Source organism: Scyliorhinus torazame, chromosome 17 (assembly GCF_047496885.1).
Source record: "Scyliorhinus torazame isolate Kashiwa2021f chromosome 17, sScyTor2.1, whole genome shotgun sequence".
NCBI lineage: Eukaryota > Metazoa > Chordata > Chondrichthyes > Carcharhiniformes > Scyliorhinidae > Scyliorhinus > Scyliorhinus torazame.
This window is the reverse complement of record NC_092723.1, coordinates 150358501-150370643: the sequence shown is the minus strand read 5'-3', so window position 1 is coordinate 150370643 and position 12143 is coordinate 150358501. Positions and strand designations below refer to the sequence as shown.

The 12143-nt window shown below is 50.2% G+C and overlaps 1 long non-coding RNA gene across 1 annotated transcript in view; it reads right to left on the bottom strand.

The window, feature by feature from the left end:
* Positions 1-1701: 1701 nt before the first annotated feature.
* LOC140393585 (uncharacterized) overlaps positions 1702-12143 on the bottom strand; it is a 35410-nt gene continuing 24968 nt past the window's right edge. The window contains exon 3 of the long non-coding RNA XR_011935680.1: positions 1702-1767. This is a non-coding gene — a long non-coding RNA (uncharacterized lncRNA). The remainder of the gene's footprint in view (positions 1768-12143) is intronic.

The following is a 12143-nucleotide window of genomic DNA, read 5'->3' as shown; positions in this document are numbered from 1 at the left end:
GCTGGCCACTGGATTATCCACACTACTGTAATTCTCTGGCCGTATAGGCTGGGCAGCAAGGTGGCACAGTGGTTAGCACTGCTACCACATAGCATCAGGGACCTCAGTTCAATTCCAGCCTTGGGTGACTATGTGAAGTTTGCATTTTCTCCTCATGTCTTCGTGGGTTTCCTCCGGGTCCTCCAATTTCGTCCCACAGTCCAAAGATGTACAGGTTAGATGGATTGACCATGCTAAATTGCCCCTTAGTTCACAAAACAAAATATGTAGGTTAGGTTAATGGATTATTGGGAATTGGCGGGGACGTGAGCTTGGGTGGAGTACTCTTTCAAAGGGTCGGTGCAGACTCAATGGGCCGAATGGCCTCCTTCTGCACTGTCTGGTTTCTATGATTCATACAGGTGTGGATTGGTACAAGCATTTCCCGATGTGTCCCTCACGTGGTGACCTTGCAATGGATTGGGGAGCCTTATTTCAGGTAAGTGCCCCCAAGTCATCCATGGGAGGGTCCCCTCCCCCAGAATGCAAAAACTTGCCCACTCTACCCTCTAGCCCACCTCACCAGAGCCCTCCCATCAGACCCGCTACCAGAGACTCCCATCAGAGACACCCATCAGAGACCGCCATCAGATTCTCCCACCAGAACCCCCAATAACAGAGAACCCCTTTCAGAGACCCCAATATAAGAGATCCCCCATTACAGAGACACCCCCCTCCTAATTAGTCACCCCGCCTTAGAAGCTAAAAAGAAGTCCAGACAGAAACAGTGGAAAAAAAAATCACTGCTCTAAAACTCACCTGACCTTTACAGCTACTGCCTCAGGCAGAGAAAGTAGCAGCTATAACTTCATAGGAAGCAAGAACCACATGCCAGGGTTTAAGCCCCCTCATATCCTTTGATCTGCATGTCTTCTATTCACTTCAAAGAGGAAGGCTTTTACTGGGCTATAATTGACAGCTTCCAGACAACTAGATGTCTAGATTGCTTATTTTCATTTCCCTTCATGCTTGAATGGATCTCAAGTACCCCGCTGTGAAACTAAGCAAAATGTTTATAAACATCTAGGAGTTAAGTGCTTTCACTTCCTCTTTTTCTCAACAGAAATCGCTTAACTGCTTTTGATGTGGTCATGAGCTGTCAATCATAGCTAGATGTTCAGATTGATGGAATACTGCAACACATCCTGTGGGTGGAGTTTTCTCTTTTTTCTTCTAAGTGCTGGACCAGGTGAGAAAAGCAGTGTGCAGCATGTCGGCTGCAGAGTCGGCTTTTCTCACCATATTACCCAGTACATCGAAGAGGAAAATCTTGGAGGTGTGCCCCATGCCGTCAATCTGGTGGGGCGGGGCCTGAAAGAGCGGCAGTATCGGCGTTCCACAAATTGGGACACCCTTTTTAAAGGGTTCCTTCTCTCCGGCGAACAAAATGAAGATCTCCCCTAACATGCACATGGGCCCCTTTCGCTACTCGCATGAAGAACCCAACCCCACAGACACAGGAACCAACCTACCCCCCCCCAATGGATCTCCACTGAGGGAGCTCCCTGGCAATGCCAGAGGGCAATGACAGAGTACCAATTGGCAGTTCCAGGAGGCAGTGCCATGATGCCAGGGGGCAGTGCCGGGGCAATTCCATGGTACTATCCAGGCATGTCACTCTCTCCCTAGGAGGCTGTACTTACCTGTGCATCCCTGGTGGGTTCCCGTCGCCTGGTTCCTGTTGTAGATCTCGGTGATGTGGCGTCAGAGCGGCAAGGGTAGAGATCCCTTTATGGAGGAACAATACAGTGGGGAAGCCCGTTAATTAGATGGAAATGCATTTTAATGAGGTTTCCTGGGTGGGTACCCCATTCTGACAATGGCGAAGGGCGGGGACAATCAAGTCCCATATCTTGCCAGCGTTTTTATGGGTTTTGGCGTCTCGAGGGAATTTGCACCCGTGTCACCATGTAAAACCTTGGCCTGTATCTCTCATAATCATTTTTTAAAAATTATTTTTTATTCTCCTCCTTTTTCACATTTTCTCCCAAATTTACACCCAACAATAAACAATAATCAGTAACGAATGCAATATCAATCCCCATATCAATAACAACGATCCCATCCTCCCACAAAATCCCAGACATTGGTTCCGCATGTTAACATAACAAATGACAAAAAGGAATGAGGAATCACTGATAGTCATCATTAACACATGCAGTCCCCCTCCCCCCAATCCTCCCAGCCCCCAACCCCCCTAATGTTCGATGTGATCCAATTCTCGAAAGTGCATAATGAATTGTAGAACCCCTCCATCCTTCCCCTCAGTTCAAATTTGACCTTTTCAAGCATTAAGAATTCCAGCAGGTCCCCCACCACGCCAGGGCACAGGGTGGAGAGGTTGATCTCCACCCTAACAGGATCCGCCTTCGGATGATCAACGAGGTGAAGGCTACAACATCTGCCTCCATGCCCGTTTCCAACCCCAGCTGGCCCGACACCCCGAATATGGCCCCCCGAGGGCCCGGGTCCAGTTTCACGTGCACCACTTTCGACACCTCCTGCTAGTAACCCTCCAGCTTTAGACAGGACCAAAACGTATGAATGTAGTTTGCGGGGCCTCCTCCGCAACGTTCACACACATCTTCTGCCCCCTCAAAGAGCCGGCTCATCCTTGCCCTTGTAAGGTGCGCTCTATGCACCACCTTCAGCTGTAACAGCCCCAACCTCGCACATGAGGTGGAGGCATTCACCCTTCGGAGCACCTCACACCAGAACCCCTCCTCCATACCCTCTCCCAACTCTTCCTCCCACTTTGCCTTGATCCCTTCTCGTGGCGCCTTCTCCTCCTCCAAAATAGTCCCGTAAACTGCCGATACTACCCCCTTCTCCAGTACCTCCTTCAGCAATGTGGAAGCCGCCTCTACTGGGAAGCTCTGTATCTCCTTTCTGGCAAGGTCTTGAACCTGCATGGATCTAAATATGTTCCCCTGCTCCAGCCCATACTTTGCTCCCAGCTCCTTCAATCCTGCAAAAGGACCCCTAAGAAATAAATATTTTAGTGTCCTAATTCCTTTCTCCTCCCATCTCCGAAAATGTCCATCCCACTTCCCTGGCTCAAATCTATGGTTCCCCCGAATCAACATTTCCCTTGACCCTGCCCCCAACCCAAAGTGCTGTTGAAACTGCCTCCAAATTCTCAACGAAGCTATTACTACTGGACTCCCTGAGTATCTCCCCGGGGCCATCGGGAGCGGCGCTGTCGCTAGCGCCTTCAATCCTGACCCTCTACCCAAACTCTCCTCCATTCTGACCCATTGGGAGTCAACCCTCTGACCCAGTTCCGTACCTTCTCCACATTCGCCACCCAGTAATAATACATCAGGTTCGGAAGACCCAAAGCCCCTGCCTGCCTTCCTCTCTGTAGTGGCACCTTTTTAATTCTGGTCACCTTCCCTCCCCAGATGAACGAGGTAATCATCCCTTCAATCACTGTAAAAAATGCCTTTGGCAGGAAAATCGGTAGGCATTGAAAAATAAACAGGAATCGTGGCAGCACATTCATTTTAACCGCCTGTACCCGACCCGCCAGTGACAGAGGGGAACCATCCCACTTTGCCAGATCAGCTTTCATCTTCCCCACCAAACTAGAAATGTTGTACCTACGGAGCCCCCCCCAATCTCAGGCAACCTGAACTCCCAGGTATCTAAAGTGAGTCCCTGCCTTACAGAATGGCAGCCCGCCCCTCCCCCCCCCCCACCCCCCCCACCCCTGCCCCCATCCCTTGCTGAGATACTGCAAAATATTCACTCTTATAGAGATTAAATTTGTACCCTGAGAAAGACCCAAACACCCGAAGCAGCTCCTGTATTCCCCCTATTGACACACTTGGTCCCGACAAGTATAATAACAAGTCATCGACATATAAGGACACCCTATGCTCTATCCCTTTCCATTGGGGGCAAGAAGTATTACGGGTAAGGCAGATGAACTTAGAGCTTGGATTAGTACTTGGAACTATGATGTTGTTACCATTACAGAGACCTGGTTGAGGGGAGGGCAGGATTGGCAGCTAAATGTTCCAGGATTTAGATATTTCAGGCGGGATAGAGGGGGATGTAAAAGGGGTGGCGGAGTTGCGCTACTGGTTAGGGAGAATATCACAGCTGTACTACGGGAGGACACCTCAGAGGGCAGTGAGGCTCTGTGGTAGAGATCAGGAATAAGAAGGGTGCAGTCACAATGTTGGGGGTTTACTACAGGCCTCCCAACAGCCAGCGGGAGATAGAGGAGCAGATAGGTAGACAGATTTTGGAAAAGAGCAAAAACAACAGGGTTGTGGTGATGGGAGGATTCAACTTCCCCAATATTGACTGGGACTCACTTCGCGCCAGGGGCTTAGACGGGGCAGAGTTTGTAAGGAGCATCCAGGAGGGCTTCTTAAAACAATATGTAGACAGTCCAACTAGGGAAGAGGCTGTACTGGACCTGGTATTGGGGAATGAACCCGGCCAGGTGGTAGAAGTTTCAGTTGGGGAGCATTTCGGAAACAGTGACCACAATTCAGTAAGTTTTAAAGTGCTGGTGAACAAGGATAAGAGTGGTCCTAGGGTGAATGTGCTAAATTGGGGGAAGGCTAATTATAACAATATTAGGGGGGAACTGAAGAACCTAGATTGGGGGCGGATGTTTGAGGGTAAATCAACATCTGACATGTGGGAGACTTTCAAGTGTCAGTTGAATGGAATTCAGGACCGGCATGTTCCTGTGAGGAAGAAGGATAAATACGGCAATTTTCAGGAACCTTGGATAACGAGAGATATTGTAGGCCTCATCGAAAAAAAAGGAGGCATTTGTCAGGGCTAAAAGCCTGGGAACGGATGAAGCCTGTGTGGAATATAAGGAAAGTAGGAAGGAACTTAAGCAAGGAGTCAGGTGGGCTAGAAGGGGTCACAAAAAATCATTGGCAAATAGGGTTAAGGAAAATCCCAAGGCTTTTTACACATACATAAAAAGCAAGAGGGTAGCCAGGGAAAGGGTTGGCCCTCTGAAGGATTGGCAAGGGAATCTATGTGTGTAGCCAGAGGAACTGGGCGAGGTACTAAATGAATACTTTGCATCAGTATTCACCAAAGGGCAGCACGGTAACATTGTGGATAGCACAATTGCTTCACAGCTCCAGGGTCCCAGGTTCGATTCCGGCTTGGGTCACTGTCTGTGCGGAGTCTGCACATCCTCCCCGTGTGTGCGTGGGTTTCCTCCGGGTGCTCCGGTTTCCTCCCACAATCCAAAGATATGCAGGTTAGGTGGATTGGCCATGATAAATTGCCCTTAGTGTCCAAAATTGCCCTTAGTGTTGGGTGGGGTTACTGGGTTATGGGGATAGGGTGGAGGTGTTGACCTTGGGTAGTGTGCTCTTTCCAAGAGCCGGTGCAGACTCGATGGGCCGAATGGCCTCCTTCTGCACTGTAAATTCTATGATGATAAGCAGAAGGAATTGGTAGATGTTGAGTCTGGAGAAGGGTGTGTAGATAGCCTGGGTCACATTGAGATCCAAAAAGACGAGGTGTTGGGCGTCTTGAAAAATATTAAGGTAGATAAGTCCCCAGGGCCTGATGGGATCTACCCCAGAATACTGAAGGAGGCTGGAGAGGAAATTGCTGAGGCCTTGACAGAAATCTTTGGATCCTCACTGTCTTCAGGTGATGTCCCGGAGGACTGGAGAATAGCCAATGTTGCTCCTCTGTTTAAGAAGGGTAGCAAGGATAATCCAGGGAACTACAGGCTGGTGAGCCTTACGTCAGTGGTAGGGAAATTACTGGAGAGAATTTTTCGAGACAGGATCTGCTCCCATTTGGAAGCAAATGGACATATTAGTGAGAGGCAGCATGGTTTTGTGAAGGGGAGGTCGTGTCTCACTAACTTGATAGAGTTTTTCGAGGAGGTCACAAAGATGATTGATGCAGGTAGGGCAGTGGATGTTGTCTATATGGACTTTAGTAAGGCCTTTGACAAGGTCCCTCATGGTCGACTAGTGCAAAAGGTGAAGTCACACTGAATCAGGGGTGAGCTGGCAAGGTGGATACAGAACTGGCTAGGTCATAGAAGGCAGGGAGTAGCAATTGAAGGATGCTTTTCTAATTGGAGGGCTGTGACTAGTGGTGTTCCACAGGGATCAGTGCTGGGACCTTTGCTGTTTGTAGTATATATAAATGATTTGGGGGAAAATGTAACTGGTCTGATTAGTAAGTTTGCAGATGACACAAAGGTTGGTGGAATTGTGGATAGTGATGAGGACTGTCACAGGATACAGCAGGATTTAGATTGTTTGGAGACTTGGGCGGAGAGATGGCAGATGGAGTTTAATCCGGACAAATGTGAGGTAGTGCATTTTGGAAGGTCTAATGCAGGTAGGGAATATACAGTGAATGGTAGAACCCTCAAGAGTATTGAAAGTCAGAGAGATCTAGGAGTACAGGACCACAGGTCGCTGAAAGGGGAAACATTGGTGGAGAAGGTAGTCAAGAAGGCATACGGCATGCTTGCCTTCATTGGCCGGGGCATTGAGTATGAGAATTGGCAAGTCATGTTGCAGCTGTATAGAACCTTAGTTAGGCCACACTTGGAGTATAGTGTTCAATTCTGGTTGCCACACTACCAGAAGGATGTAAAGGCTTTAGAGAGGGTGCAGAAGAGATTTACCAGAATGTTGCCTGGTATGGAGGGCATTAGCTATGAAGAGCGGTTGAATAAACTTGGTTTGTTCTCACTGGAACGACGGAGGTTGAGGGGCGACCTGATAGAGGTCTACAAAATTATGAGGGGCAAAGACGGAGTGGATAGTCAGAGGCTTTTCCCCAGGGTAGAGGGGTTAATTACTAGGGGGCATAGGTTTAAGGTGCGAGGGGCAAGATTTAGAGTAGATGTACGAGGCAAGTTTTTTTACACAGAGGGTAGTGGGTGCCTGGAACTTGCTACCGGAGGAGGTGGTGGAAGCAGGGACGATAGTGACATTTAAGGGGCACCTTGACAAATACATGAATAGGATGGGAATAGAGGGATACGGACCCAGGAAGTGTAGAAGATTGTTGTTTAGTCGGGCAGCATGGTCGGCACGGGCTTGGAGGGCCGAAAAGCCTGTTCCTGGGCTGTACTTTTCTTTGTTTTTTGTTCTTTGTTCATACCCCCGAACTTCTTAATGCGATGGCCAATGGCTCAATCACGAGTGCAAACAGCAGGGGGGGCATCTGTGGTCATCATTGATGGCAGTTTAAGAAATGCCTCCTTAAAGGTTCATGCATACAACAAAACTATTGCTCTTGCTCCTGTTGAATGGTACACAGCAGTACAGGGAAGAGTTGTCCTATGGCATCACTCGTGTTAACTGGCATGAGTTGGAAATTTTATAGGAATTTTCCTAATCTTCTGTCCTAAAAATAGTGGAAGATTGGGAAAACCACCATGGCAATTCTACTCTATAGGTTCTGAGCTCTCCTAAAAATTTGATTGATCTTTAAGGCTTTTCCCCCTGGATCATTGAACAATATCTTATTTACTGACATGTGACCACGAGCTCTGCTTTATGCTGCATTCTGCAACCTGTAGTCTTGCACTAGGTTTGTCTTTAATGATAGAGACATGACAAAAGCTTGCACTTGGTTGATGCATTGAATGTGGAAAGCATTCCAAAATTCTTCACAAGTGAAAAGAATAAATGTCAAGCAATAAAGAAAAGGTTAGAGAAGATGTTTAAAGGCATAGGCAAAAAATATACCTTAAGGGGGCTTTTTGAAGGTTGGAAGAAAGGAAGTAAGAGATAAAACCTAGTCTCTCAAGCAGGTTTGGGTAAGGCCATGGAAGCTTTTATTAGTAATGAAAAGGGTTTTGAGTTCAATATATTAAAAAAAAAATATATATATATTTTATTAAAGTTTTCAAACACAATTTTTCCCCCTTACAAATCAACAAAAACGGTAACATGATAACTGATAGATAACATTGTTTAAATAAAATAGTGAACTAACAAAAAAACAGGAAATAGTGCTCCCCCCCCCGCCCCTTCACCCCATCTAGAACACAAACAATTTACCCCTTCCCTCGCTCCCCTAACGTTCCGCTAGATAGTCGAGGAACGGTTGCCACCGCCTGGTGAACTCCTGAGCCGATCCTCTCAGCGCAAACTTCATCCGCTCCAGTTTTATGAACCCTGCCATATCGTTTATCCAGGCCTCCACGCCGGGGGATTTCGCTTCCTTCCACATGAGTAAAATCCTATGCCGGGCTACTAGTGACGCAAAGGCCACAATATCGGCCTCTTTCGCCTCCTGCACTCCCGGCTCATCCACTACCCCAAATATAGCTAACCCCCAGCTTGGCTTGACCCGGACCTTCACCACCTTCGAGATCACTCCCGCCACTCCCCTCCAATACTCCTCCAGTGCCGGGCACGACCAAAACATATGTGTGTGGTTCGCCGGGCTTCCCTCTCACCTCCCGCACTTGTCCTCCACTCCGAAGAACCTGCTCAACCTTGCTCCCGTTATATGTGCTCTATGTAGCACCTTAAATTGGACCAGGCTAAGCCTGGCACACGAGGAAGAGGAATTTACCCTACTTAGGGCATCAGCCCACAAACCCTCCTCAATCTCCTCCCCGAGCTCTTCTTCCCATTTTCCTTTCAGTTCTTCTGCCTGCTCCTCCCCCTCTTCTCTCATCTCCCGGTATATTTCGGACACTTTGCCCTCCCCAACCCACACCCCCGAAAGCACTCTATCCTGGATCCCCTGTGTCAGGAGCAGCGGAAATTCCCTCACCTGTTGTCTCGTGAATGCCCTCACCTGCATATACCTAAAGATATTCCCCGGAGGCAGCTCATACTTTTCCTCTAGCACTCCCAAGCTTGCAAACGTCCCATCTATAAATAAGTCTCCCACTCTCCTAATTCCTGCCCGGTGCCAGCTCTGGAACCCTCCGTCCAACCTACCTGGGGCAAACCTGTGGTTGTTCCTGATCGGGGACCACACCGAGGCTCCCAGCACACCCCTCTGTCGCCTCCATTGCCCCCAGATACTTAATGTTGCCGCCACCACTGGGTTCATGGTAAACCTTTTCGGGGAAAGCGGTAGTGGCGCCGTCACCAGCGCTTTTAAGCTCATTCCTTTACAGGACGCCATCTCCAGCCTTTTCCACGCTGCCCCCTCTCCCTCTATCATCCACTTACGGATCATCGCCACATTGGCGGCCCAGTAATAGTCACCCAAATTTGGCAACGCCAGTCCCCCTTTGTCCCTGCTACGTTGCAGGAACCCGCTCCTTACCCTCGGGGCCTTCCCTGCCCACACAAAGCTCATGATGCTCTTATCTATTTTTTTGAAAAAGGCCTTCGGGATCAATATAGGGAGACATTGAAACACAAATAGGAACCTCGGGAGGACCATCATCTTAATTGCCTGCACTCTGCCCGCCAGTGACAGCGGCTGCATTTCCCACCTTTTGAAATCCTCTTCCATTTGCTCCACCAGCCGAGTCAGATTGAGTCTGTGTAAGGTTCCCCAGCTCCTGGCTATCTGAATCCCCAGGTATCGGAAGTTTCTTTCCACTCTCCTTAGCGGCAGGCCACCTATCCCTCTACTCTGGTCCCCAGGGTGTATCACGAAAAGCTCACTCTTTCCCATGTTAAGCCTATATCCCGAGAAATCTCCAAACTCCCTCAATATCTGCATAACCTCTGTCATCCCCCCCACTGGATCCGCCACATACAGCAGTAGGTCATCTGCGTAGAGTGACACTCGGTGTTCCTCTCCCCCTCTAACCACCCCTCTCCATTTCCTGGAGTCTCTCAGCGCTATGGCCAGTGGTTCAATTGCCAGCGCAAACAGTAATGGGGACAGCGGGCATCCCTGTCTTGTTCCCCTATGTAGCCGAAAATACTCCGACCTTTGCCGATTTGTGACTACACTTGCCATTGGGGCCCCATAGAAGAGTTTAACCCAGCTGACGAACCCCTCCCCGAACCCGAACCTCCTCAGCACCTCCCATAGATACTCCCACTCTACCCTATCAAATGCCTTCTCTGCATCCATTGCCGCCACTATCTCTGCCTCCCCCTCTGCTGGGGGCATCATTATCACCCCCAATAGCTGTCGCACATTGACATTCAATTGTCTCCCCTTTACGAACCCTGTCTGATCTTCGTGCACCACCCCCGGGACACAATCCTCTATCCTCATTGTCAGCACATTTGCCAGCAACTTGGCGTCCACATTCAGGAGCGAGATAGGCCTATAAGACCCGCATTGCAGCGGGTCTTTATCTCGCTTCAGGATTAGTGATATCGTCGCCTCCGACATTGTCAGGGGTAGGGTCCCCCCTTCTCTGGCCTCGTTAAAGGTTCTTGCCAGCAGCGGGGCCAGCAAGTCCACATATTTCCTGTAAAATTCCACCAGGAACCCGTCAGATCCCGGGGCCTTTCCTGCCTGCATGTTCCCCAGCCCTTTGGTCACACCTCGTCCACCCTAATTGGCGTCCCCAGGCCTGCCACCTCCTGCTCCTCCACCCTCGGGAACCTTAGTTGGTCCAGAAACTGCTGCATCCCCTCTTTTCCCTCCGGGCGTTGGGACCTATATAACCTCTTGTAAAAGGTCTTGAACACCTCATTTACCTTCCCTGCTCTCTGCACCGTAGTTCCCGTTCCATCCCTAACTCCCCCTATTTTCCTCGCCGCTGTCCTCTTACGAAGCTGGTGGGCCAACAGGCGACTCTCCTTTTCCCCATATTCATATCTCATCCCCTGTGCCTTCCTCCTCTATGCCTCTGCCCTCCCTGTGGTCAGCAGGTCAAACTCCGTCTGGAGTCGTCGCCTCTCCCTATATAGTCCCTCGTCCAGGGCCTCCGCATATTTTTTATCCACACTCAAAATCTCCCCCAGTAATCTCTCCCTCTCTTTGGCTCTGTTTTCCGCTTGTGAGCCCTGATGGAGATCAACTCTCCCCTGACCACCGCCTTCAGCGCTTCCCATACTACCCCCACTCGGACCTCCCCATCATCATTGGCCTCCAGGTACCTTTCGATACATCCCCGCACCCTTCCGCAGACTCCCTCATCCGCCAATAATCCCACATCCAGTTGTCAGAGTGGACGCTGTTCCCTCTCCTCTCCTAGTTCCAGATCCACCCAATGTGGGCATGGTCTGAAACAGCTATGGCCGAGTACTCCATTCCTTCCACCCTCGAAATCAGTGACCTTCCCAAAACAAAGAAATCTATCCAGGGAGTATACCTTATGGACATGGGAGAAAAAGGAGAACTCTTTGGTCAGCGGCCTAGCAAATCTCCATGGATCCACTCCCCCCATTTGGTCCATAAACCCCCTAAGCACCTTGGCCGCTGCCGGCCTTCTTCCGGTCCTGGATCTAGATCTGTCTAACCCTGGGTCTAGCACGGTGTTGATGTCCCCCCCCCATTACCAGTTTTCCTACCTCCAGGTCCGGGATGCGTCCCAGCATCCGCTTCATAAATCCCGCATCATCCCAGTTCGGGGCATATACGTTGACCAGCACGACCTCCATTCCCTGCAGTCTGCCACTCACCATCACATATCTGCCCCCGCTGTCCGCTACAATGTTCCTAGCCTCGAACGACACCCGATTCCCCACCAATATGGCCACCCCTCTATTCTTTGCGTCCAGCCCTGAGTGGAACACCTGTCCCACCCATCCTTTCCTTAACCTAACCTGGTCCGCCACCTGCAGACGCGTCTCTTGAAGCATGGCCACGTCTGCCTTCAGTCCGTTTAAGTGCGCGAACACTCGGGCCCTCTTAATTGGCCCATTTAGACCTCTCACGTTCCACGTGATCAGCCGGACTGGGGGGCTGCCCGCCCCCCCTCCCCTGTCGACTAGCCATCACCCTCTCTGGGCCAGTCCCACGTCCCCGTTCCGTGCACCCACCCGTCCCCCAGGCGGCGCATTCCCGCCTCGACCACCTTTTCTCTTACCAGCTCCCTTTCGATCTCAGCAGCAGCAACCCAGTTGTCCCCGTCCCCGTCCCCCCAGCCCCCCGCTAGATCCCCATCTAGCATGGTTACTCCCCCATATTGCTTCCGAAAGGCAGCTGACTTCAACTGACCCCTGCTTCTCCTGCTCTCTCCTTGACCCCCCCGTGTG